Source organism: Macrotis lagotis, chromosome 1, assembly GCF_037893015.1.
Source record: "Macrotis lagotis isolate mMagLag1 chromosome 1, bilby.v1.9.chrom.fasta, whole genome shotgun sequence".
In the NCBI taxonomy this organism is placed as follows: Eukaryota; Metazoa; Chordata; class Mammalia; order Peramelemorphia; family Peramelidae; genus Macrotis; species Macrotis lagotis.
In genome coordinates this window covers 201,465,036-201,477,185 of record NC_133658.1, presented here as the reverse complement: position 1 = coordinate 201,477,185, position 12,150 = coordinate 201,465,036, and positions in this window count along the sequence as shown.

Here is a 12,150-nt window from a genome sequence, read left to right as displayed (position 1 = left end):
TGATTAAAAAACACTGCCTCCTTTAAAAGGGGGATGGGAAGGAGATGGGAGGAGGGAGGTTATTGAAAGGGGGGTAAATCTCATTTCTTTAAGAGGTAAAAAAGACCTAGGTAATAGAGAGGAAGAAGGGAAGAGATGAGAAGCACCTGAATCTTCCTCTCATCAGACTTGGCTTATAGTTAACTTACACACACACTCAGTTACCTTAAAAAAACATCTTACCTTTCAAATATTAAAAGGGAAAAAGAGGAGGTGGGGACAGGAACAGGGAAGGGGAGAAAAAGGGGAACTAATAGAAGAAAGGGAAGTGAAAAAGGAAAAGGAAAAGGGGAAAGAAGGGTGAGGGGTGGATATAGGAGGGCAAACATACTGAAGGGGGTGGTATTCAGAAACAAAATAATGGGGAATACAAACAAAGGGAAAAAGGGGGGGGAAAGGGGGGAAATACAAACAGAGGGAAGGTAGGATGGAAGGAAATAAATAGTTAATAATTATAACTTTGTATGTGAATGGGATGAACTCTCCCTTAAAATGTAAGTGAATAGCAGAATAGATTAAAAACCAGAATTTTACAAAATTCTGCTTAGAAGAAACTAATCTAAACAGAGAGATACATGTAGAGTAAAGCTAAAAGGTTGGAGCAAAGTATATTTTCCTTCAGCTGAAGTGAAAAAAAGCAGAGGCAGCAATCCTTATCTCAGACAAAGCAACTGCAAAAATAGATAACATTAAAAGAGATAAGGAAGGAAACTATATCCTCCTAAAAGGTACCATATACAATAAAGTGATTTCAATACTGAATATGTATGCAACCAATGGCATAACATCCAAATTCTTAGAGAAGCTGAAAGAACTATAAGAAGACATAGACAGCAAAACTCTACTAGTGGGAGACCTTAATCTTCTGCTCTCAGATTTAGATAAATTGAATTATAAAATAAACAAGAAAGAAATTAAGGAGGTAAATAGATTGTTAGAAAACCTAGATATGATAGACTTATGGAGGAAATTGAATGGAGATAGAAAGGAACATGCCTTTTTCTCTGCAGTACATGGTACTTATAAAAAAATTGACCATGTACTAGGGCATAAAAACCTAATAATATATTGCAGAAAGGCAGAAATATTGAATACATTTTTTCTCATATCATAATGCAATAAAAATCATATGCAATATTGGGCCAGGGAGATATAGACCAGAACTAATTGGAAACTGAATAAACTCATTTTAAATAATGAGTGGATCAAACAACAAATTATAGAAAGAATTAATTATTTTATCCTAGATAATGACAATAATGTAACAAAATACCAAAACCTATGAGACTCACTCAAAGCAGCTGTCAGGGGATATGTTATATCTTTAAATGCCTATATGAATAAATTAGAGAAAGAGAAAACCAATGAACTAAATATGCAACTAAAATAATTAGAGAAAGAACAAATTAAAAACCCTAATTAAATACCAAATTAGAAATTCTAAAAATTAAAGGAGAAATTAATAAAAGCAAAAGCAAAAAACACTTTTGAATTAATAAATAAAACCAAAAGTTGGTTTTATGAAAAACCAATAAAATTGATAAACCTCTGTTCAATTTGACTAAAAAAAAAGAAGCAAACCAAATTGCTAGTATAAATCAAAAAAGGTGAATTCACTATGAATGAGGAGGAAATTAAAGTAATAATTTGAAATTATTTTGCCCAACTCTATGCCAATAAACTTGACAATCTAAGTGAAATGCATGAATATTTACAAAAATATAAGTTGCCCAGGTTAAATGAAGAGGAGATTAAATACTCAAACAGCCCTATCTCAGAAAAAGAAATTCAACAAACCATCATTGAACTCCCTAAGAAAAAATCTCCAGGGCGTGATGGATTCACAATTGAATTCTTCCAAACATTTAAGGAACAATTGTTTCCAATTCTATATAAACTCTATGGAAAAATAGGGGAAGATGAAACTCTGCCTAACTCTTTCTATGACACCAATATGGGCTTGATACCTAAACCAAAAAGAGTTAAAACAGAGAAAGAAAATTATAGACCTATCTCCCTGATGAATATAGATGCAAAAATCTTAAATAAAACCTTAGTAAAATAATTACAACAAGTTATCACTAAAACAATATATTTTGATCAATAGGATTTCACCCAGGAATGCAGGGTTGGTTCAATATTTGAAAAACTGGTAGTATAATTAATTATATCAAGCACAAACCTATCGGAAATTATATGATTATATCAATAGATGCTGAAAAAGCTTTTGACAAAATACAACACCCATTCCTACTAAAAACACTGGGGAGCATAGGAATAAATGGATTGTTCCTTATCTATCTGAAAGCATCAACAAGCATTATCTTCAATGGAGAGAGGCTACAGGCATTCCCAATAAGATCAGGGGTGAAACAAGGGTGCCCATTATCACCACTACTATTCAATATTGTATTAGAAATGTTAGCTTTAGCAATAAGAGAAGAAAAAGAAATCGAAGGAATTAGAAATGGGAAGTAAGAGACAAAACTCTGACTCTTTGAAGATGACATGGTGGTATACCTAGAGAATGCTAAGAAATCATCCAAAAACCTACTGGAAACAATTAGCAATTTTAGCAAAGTTGCAGGATATTAAATAAGCCCTCATAAATCCTCAACTTTTCTATATATATGACTAGCAAGATACAGCAGGAAGAGCTAGAAAGTGAAATCCCATTCAAAGTAACCTCAGACAATATAAAATACCTAGGAGTTTATTTGCTAAGGCGGACTCAGAAACTTTTTGAAAACAATTACACAACTTCTCACACAAATTAAATTAGATTTAAACAACTGGGCAAACATCAACTGCTCATGGATAGGTAGACCTAATATAATAAAAATGACAATTCTACCAAAACTGATCTACCTATTTATTGCCCTACCAATCAAATTCCAAAAAAATTACTTTAATGAGTTAGAAAAAGTTGTAAGTAAATTCATATGGAGAAATAAAAAGTCAAGAATTTCCAAAGATTCGATGAAAAAAGTGCAAAAGAAGGTGGCTTAGCCCTACCTCATCTAAAATTATATTATAAAGCATCAGTCATATTTTGATGACAGTTTTTTGTCTGGTATTGGCTAAGAAATAGAGTGGTGGACCAGTGGAATAGACTGGGTTCAATAGCAGGAAATGATTATAGTAATCTGCTGGTTGATAAACCTGAAGAGTCCAGCTTTGGGGATTAAAACTCTCTCTTCAATAAAAACTGCTGGGAAAATTGGAAGTATAGTAGAAACTTAGATTAGAGCAACACCTCACACTCTATACCAAAATAAGATCAAAATGGATACAGGATTTAGACATAAAAAATCCCAATATTATAAGCAAAGTAGCAGATCAAGAAATAGTTTTCCTGTCAGATCTATGGAAAGGGAAGCAGTTTATGACTAAAGAAGGGATGGAGAATATCACTACAAAGTAGATGATTTTGATTACATTAAATTAAAAAGCTTTTGCACAGACAAAACCACTGTAACCAAGATCAAAAGAAATGTAGTAAACTGGGAAACAATCTTTACAACTAATGTTTCCAACAAAGGACTCATTTCTACAATATAAAGAGAACTGAGTTAAATTGAAAAAAAAGCCATTCCCCAAATGACAAATGGTCAAAAGATAGGCAAAGGCAATTTATAGATGAGAAGATCAAAAGAATCCACAGTCATATGAAAAATTTCTCTAAATAATTACTTATTAGAGAAATGCAAATTAAAGCTTCTCTGAGATACCACCTCATACCTCTCAGTCTGGCCAATATGACCAGAAAGGGCAATGATTAATGTTGGAAGGGTTGTGGGAAATCTGGGACACTAATACATGTTAGTGGAGCTGTGAACTCATCCAACCTTTCTGAAGAGCAATTTGAAACTACTACCAAAGGGCAACAAAAATGTGCATACCCTTTGATCCAAGAGTACCACTACTGGCTCTTTACCCTGAAGAGATGATGAAAAAGGGTATAAAAATATTGTATAAATATATTATATAAAAATATTGTATAAAATACTCATAGCAACCTTGTTTGTGGTGGCAAAGAATTGGAAATTAAGTAAATGTCCTTCAATTGGGGAATGGCTTAGCAAATTGTGGTATATGTATGTCATGTAACACTATTATTCTATTAGAAACCAGGAGGGATGGGAATTCGGGGAATCCTGGAGGGATTTGTATGAACTGATTCTGAATGAGATGAGCAGAATCAGAGGAACATTGTACTGCCTAATGGCAGGGGGGGGGCAAAGATCAACCTTGATGGACTCACTCATTCCATCAGTCCAACAGTCAGGGACAATTTGGGGTTGTCTGTGATGGAGAATTCCATCTGTATCCATAGAATGAACTGTGGAACTTGAACAGAGACCAAGGACTATTACCTTTAATTTAGGAAAAAAACTGATATCTTATTGTCTGATCTTGCTATCTCTTGTACTTTATGTTTCTTCTTTAAGGATATGATGTCTCTCTCACACATTCAATTTGAATTAATGTATACCATGGAAACAATGTAGGGACTGGCAGATTGCGTTCTGCAGGGGTTTGGGGGATGGAGGTAGGATTGGGGGAAAAATTGTAAAACTCAAAATAAAATCTTTATATTTCAAAGAAAAGAGTAAGTTTACCCCAATTCTGCCCTCACTCCTGTTTTAGCTCCTCTCAACATTCTCCCATTTGATGACTTCATCATCTTGGTTGGTTAATTTTCATGGAATTTGCATAGATGTTTCCTTATTTCTGCTTAACTATGCTAAAAGTTGTAGTTTTAAATGACTTTGAATAACTCTTTAAAAGTGACTAATCCCTCTGTCAATTCACTGATTGCTGTGCTTTTTCTGCAGATGGACTGATTTCTGCACAGAAGATATAAAATGAAATTTAAAGCAAATATTTAAACAGTATAGCCATTTCTTTAAAAATATATTAATTGTGTTGCCATGGCCAAATAATTCATTACCTAGTAACCAACATGCTAGTGATGATCCTGTCCATATTTAGATAGGTTTGTACTTGGACAACAGACACAATCTGATGCCAGAATTAAACTCAAGATTTTCTGACTTTATAGAACCTACCAGAACTTATCCTGAATTGGTATAGTCTTTATGAACCTGGGGTCACTTCTACGTGATGGTGAAATATAAGAGAAAGACTTTGGTGTACTATGGTCCAACATTAGACTTTTCTTCCAAGTAGCGGCTTAGCTACAATGAAGTTTGTCATTCACAAATTGATGTCTTTGGGGTGGGGTGTGTAGGTTTTCAAAGAAAACCATGGCATCAGGGAGGAGATGCCATGGCATGCATATGAATTGGATTTGAGTTAGGGGGAGGGGCTGTGCTGAATCACAGTCTCACTTTCTCCTTCAGAGGCATCTGTATCCAATAGTCACATATGAATCAGGAGGATTGGAGATAGCCTAGGATGTGAGGCAATCAGGGTTAAGTGACTAAGACTAGATTTGAACTCAGGTTCTCCTGATTTCAGGGTCAGTGAATCCACTGAGCCATCCAGCAACAGCTAGTTAACTTATCTTTCCTCTTACCATCCATAAATTATCCATTAGATGGTAGATTCTTTGGTCATGATGATCTTTTAAATGGACCAAAAAAAAAATACAAACTGTTCCTTCATTGTGAGTGACCTTCCTCTGATGCCATTATCATGGTAGCAGAATAGCTGAAAAGGAGGGAGAGATTGCTCAAAACATGACTATTTGAGACCAACTCTCAAAGAACTAAGAAATAAGTTTCATTAAGGGAGGAAATAATATTAACCCAGAGAGTAAATGTAGCATGAGCCTAAGTCATTTAATCACCTACAGTTAGTTGATATCAATCTTCAATCTTGCATATCTTGAACTGGATGTAGTATAGGATTCTCAAACTAAATATATCTAAAAAAATTAATTATTTCTCAAATTCCTATATTGCAAAGGATACTACTTTGCTCCCAAGAATTGAGGCTCACAATCTTAGTGTCATCCTAGACTTTTAATTTAAAACTACCCCACATATACAATCAATTGCCAAGTTTTTGTCATTTCTGTCTTTAAAGTATATCTTTGTCACTCATATATCATTGTTTTAACTAGGGTCCTATTCACCATTTTTTCTGGACTAATGAAGTAGTCTTCTACTGGTATCACTGCTGCAAATTTTTCTGCACTCCACTTACATGCAAAAATGATTTTTCTGCAGTATTGGTCTGACCATGTCACTCTCCTTCTAAATGAGCTTCAATGACTTTCTGTTTTCTCTAGGATCAAATATAAAGTTCTCTGTCATTTAAAACTCTATAATCTGCATTATTTTTACTTTTCTAGGCTTCTCTTTTCTATCCTCAACATCCTCTATATTTCAGCTACATTAGCCTACCTGCAAGTTCTCATATATTCCATCTTTCATCTCCATGCCTTTGAACTGACTCAGATCCTCATACCTGGAATGATTTCCCCCTTCACCTCTGCTTAGCATCGATGACTTCATTTAAGAACAAGTTTCAAGTCTACCCTGCACAGTAGGCCTTTCAAGATTTTCACAGCTATTAATGTCTCACTTTTCAGATTATTTTCCACAAATTACTTTATGTGTATCTTTTGTCTACCAAGATATTTACAAGTTGTCTCTCCCATTAGAATGTATATTCTATATAAAGACAAGGACTGCTTTGTCTTGCTTTTCTTGGTATCTCTAGCTCTTTGTATATAATGAATGCTTAGAAATTGCCTGTTAATTGATTGAATGATTAACAAATATGATCTGAGTATAGGAAGAGATATAATATTTAAACAGAGAAATAAAATTAATATGGGGAAACTAGATAGCAGAGTGAATAGAATACTCTTAATGAGTTTAATCTAGTCTCAGATACTAGCTCTATGACTCTAGGCAAATAATTATTCTCTTTGCCTCAATTTCCTCAATTGTTAAATGAACTGGAGAAAGAAATGACAGACCACTTCAGTATTTTTGCAAAGAAACTAAAAGTGACCTAATGGAGTGTCAGACTTAACTGAAAAATGACTGAAAAACAACATGAAATTAATATGAGTGATCAAAGTAGAGATAGGCAATATTATTGCAGTGGGTAGCTGGCTATATAATTATGAATACATGATTGTAGGGAATGGAGAATTTAAGAGTCTACTGTTTTGATTGTTGATTTAAAAATGCATTTAATAGATCTATATCTTTAGAAACTTGCTCCCAATGCAAAGAATCCCAATCTTCTTTTTAAAGTTAAAAATGACAAAGACTTGGGAATTTTATGTTAACATTATGCAAAAATTCTTTCATATATACAATAACAGAACAATCACTTTAAATAAGCTTTAGATCTCTCCAAAACATTCTGTATTCCAGCTATATTGGTCTGCTTACAATTCCCACGAAGAAGATGCTGTTTCCTCCTGGCTTCCCCAGCAAAAAAAAAAAAAAAAAAAGCAGAAAGCTTTTCCTGATATCCATCAATGCCAGTTCTGTACTTTACCCCAAGATTAGCTCCAATGTATTGCATATATACCTTGTTTGTACAGTTATTTGCATGTTGTTTGTCCCATTAGACTATGAACACCTTGACAGCAGGGACTGGTTTTGCTTCTCTTTGTATTCCCAGAGCTTATTAAAGAGCCTGGTACTTAATTGGTCTTTAATAAAAGATTATTAAATTGTTGCTGAATTATTAATGGTTCACTGATTTTCAACCTCAGATGAAATATAAAAACATTTTCCATGTTTTTACATTGCCCTTGGATTACCTGAAATAAAAAAAATGTTCCATGATGTTCCATAGTTCACAGTTATATAGTATCAGGGATACAAATATGTTTAGACAAAGTTACTAGAAAAAACATTATTGGTATGCCCCCAAACAATAACCCTGAAGAAACCAAATTAAAATATAAATAATCACAAGATTTAGACATCTTAGAGACTATCAGTTGAAAGTGAGAAACAGAGGTTGAGCTCAAGGGTCACAAAACTAGCAAGCATCTGAAATGGGATTGAAACAAATGTTCTCTTGATACAACATGCTCTGGCTTATCCATTATTCTACCATCTGCTTCAGTCATCAGCTGATGATCATAGGAGGGAAGGAAAAATCAAATTTATTTTCTACTTTATAATTGAGCTACTGAAGTGAAGCCCCCTGCTTCAGTCAATTACTTCAAAAAATAGAATAACATAGCATTCATATCATGAATACAATTCAAATGTACGGAGAAAGACATAAAATTTATCCCATTATTTTAAACAAAAATTAAATACTTTCCCAGGGATAGCTTGAAATTCATTCACTGTGAGTTTTACTACCCAAGAGGCCCAAGTGGACAATGTTTTTACTATTTCATTTCTGTTCTCTTGTTTTGGGTTTTTCTCTGCCATAAATACAAATCAAAAAACAGAATATGAACTTTCATTTCCAAATGTATCTCCAGCACTTAGCACAGTGCCCAACCTATATTAGGACCTAAGATAAATGTTTGTGGATCAATTAATTGATCTTTGTCTTTAAGTTGTGCCATTATTATAGAAGTTTGATAAAAACAACAATAATAATAATACACAATTCCACAGCACCTTCCCTACAACAATGTGAGAATGAGGAATATATTATTTTAATTTTGCAGATGAGGAAGATGCATCTCAGGGAAGTGAATATTTTGCTCAAAGTTACACAGCTATTAAGTATCAGAAAATCATGTATTCTGATCCCATACTTTTTTATCCTTCCTTTCTTCCTGTCATTTGGAGCTTAACATTAGAGAAAATGATCATTTCTATATACTTTGTGGAACAAAAGGGAAGGACTAGACATGAAATGACAAATCTTGTTACATAGAGTCTGCTTTTCTTTTTTAATCATATGATACACTCAATGTGGAACTTTTAAAGCTCTCCTGCTTGTCTGATTTCTTCTGATCTTCCTTCTGTTCTTTTCTCTTGTTGGGGTGAGGAGGAGAAATAGAGGGAGCATTTTCCCTATCCCAACTCTCCTTGCTATGCTAAAACTGAAAAAAAAAATAAACCTATTGTAATAAAAAGGAACAAACAAAAACAATTTCCTATATTAGCTATGTGAAAAATATGTGACTCATTCTACATCTTTAACACTTTGTCTCATGAGGCAAATAGTCATTAGTGCTTTGAAATCATGGTTCACATTACATAGATTAGAATATTTAAAGTTTTCAAAGTTGTTTAAAATTGCAATGTTTTCTTATAAATTGCTCTTCTAGTTCTGTTGACATTACTTTGCTTGAGTTCATCCAAGTCTTCCAAGATTTTTCCAAAATCATCACTTTCATAATTTGTTCAGTTTTCCTCCAGTTGATCATATCATATCTTCTAGTTATTTGCTATTTACATAAAAGAACTACGATGCATTTTTGAACATTTTTCTTTTATTTCTGTGAATAAATAAGCATGATTATCCTTTCAAAATTCTTTTTCCCTTTTTTATCAACTTTTTCACTCTCAAAGGTATGAAATAGAGCCTCAGTTTTGTTTTAATTTGTATATCACTAATTATCAGTAATTTGGTACATTTTTCATATATTTATTGATAGTTCAACATCTTGTTATTATAAATTTAAATAAGTTCCTTGTGTATCTGGAAAATAAGGCCTAACAGAAAAGTTCTTTTTTTGATTCATTTTCTCCTCTAAATTTGAACAATATAAGTTTTATCTTCTTTTTTCCTAGTTCCATTTGCATTGCTTTGTATTAGCTATAGTAATATGCATTAATTATTAAACCAATAAACAAAAATATTTTTACAGATGAAATTTCTCTTTTTTAGGCAATCAGGCAATTAGATTTTAGGCACTGAGTAGAACAGGGTAAACACACATACGTACACATACATGCATGTATATCTATATCAGTATAAAGATAGATAGATATTTGCATATATCTCCTTCATTCTGTTTCCTGATCAGGACATTGCAACCTGCTAAGATTAATTACTATTAATTTTTTTTAGAATCATTGTTCTCTTTAGGAATTTATGAGGGGAATATTGTGTTTTTTGAAAGTTACTGCAGAGAGATTTAAACTTCTTAAAAGAATTTCTAGAAGATAGAAATTTCTGGAGATTATGTAAATAGTCTGTATTCTTTGCTAGGTTTTTTAATGCTGTAGCTGAGATAGTAAGAGTTGTGGAAATCAAGATTGATTAGAAAAGATATTATACATCTTTTGTAAAAATACTCATGTAGAATTCCCATTTAGGATAATAGCCAATATTGGAAAAGATTTAGAGATCATTTATCTCAAATCTCTCATATGTAAGATATATATAGATACAAGATTGAGAGAGACAAAATGATTTAGAGAGATAAAATGACTCCCATAAAGTTACCCATTTGGAAAGTACCAAAGCTGACCTTGGAACCTGTAAAGTTCCTCTGACTGTAACTTCCAGAGTTCCTTCTATTACAGAGTATGATGTTTCTCAGTGACTATAAGAACAGTGTAATGGAATGAACAGTGGATTTTGAGTCTAGAGAGGTTTATGTTCATATCTTGATGACTGTATGATCATGGACAAATTACTAATACTCTCTTTTTTATTATTCAGTCATTTTAGTTATGTCCAGTTCTTCATGAGCCTTTTTTGGTGTTTTCTTGCCAAAGATACTGGAATGGTTTTCCATTTCCTTCTCTATCTCATTTTACAGAAAAGGAATCTGAGGCAAGCAGATTTAAATGATTTTCCCCAGGGTAAAACAGCTAATTTCCTAATATGGATTTGATCTCAGGTCTTTCTGAATTGAAGTTCAGTGTTCTCCTCCTTGTTCCATCTTTCTGAACCACTTACCATCTCTAGGACTCAATATTCTTATTTGCAAACTAAAGATGAAAATATCTTTTGTTTCTACTCTACAGTACTGTCTTGGGGAACAAGTGAGACAATAAATAAAGAGCCCTTTAAAACCTTTGAGTGCCAAAAACATAATCAATAATTTTGAATTTTCTCTTTGTGAAAAAGTCTATTCAGAATATTTTATATATATATATATATACATATATATATATATATGTATATATATATATATATATCTCAAGAACCACCTGAATGAAGAATGTACAATGGAAAAACTAGAAAATACTTTAGAGATTTATATGTGTATAATATGTATATACATACATGTATAATACATAGGTACATGTGTTTATATATATACATATATTCCCTAAATATATGTTACCTTAGAGATTATTTAGTCTGCTTCATTTTATAAATGATTATGTTTAGAAGTGAATATCTTGGTACCTTGATGGGACAGTAGCTAGACCACAGGATCTGGAGTATGTTTGCTTTAGTTTCCTCATATGAAAAATGAGTTGAAGAAGGAAAAGGTCAATCATTCCAAGTATCTTCCAAGAAAATCCTTAATGGGGTCATGAAAAGTCAAACATGACTGAAATGACTGAACAGTAGAAAACTGAGTTCTCCACATATAGAACAATGTAACCAAGGTCACTTAGCTAAGAGGTGGCTTATTTAGGAAAAGAATCAGATCTGCCTCTAAGTCCACTATTCTGTTTACCCCACCAATAATATTAGAAAAACTTTAGACTTTTGTACATTAGTACTGTTACTTCTAAGAGACAATATGGTGAAATGAATGAAGAAACAACTTCAGAGTCAGGAAGACAAAGGTTTAACTCTTGCCTCTGATACTTCCTGTTTGCATGAACCTGACTAAAGTTCTTAACTTTTCAACACTGATTTAAGAAATTTTGTCATCATGAATTCCCTACATCAATGAAATCAGAGGTCTGCTCCCTGGGGTAGATAGGGGTAGGAAGAAAAGGTTTATCATTTATGTTAATCACTTCACATGTCACATTTAAGAGAAAATTTCTTTTCTATTGTTTTATGATTTTCTTTATTTAAATTTATTTTCCAATTATATGTAAAGATAATTTTCAACATTCATTATTACAAAGTTTTCCCCTTTCCAAGCTTCTATCTCCCTACTCTAAAATACAAGTTAATGATATCACTTACAATCATGTTACAAATGTTACACATATTTCCATATTAGTCATGCTGTGAAAAAAATCAGAACAAAGCAAAAAACAAAAAAGAAGAAAAAACAAA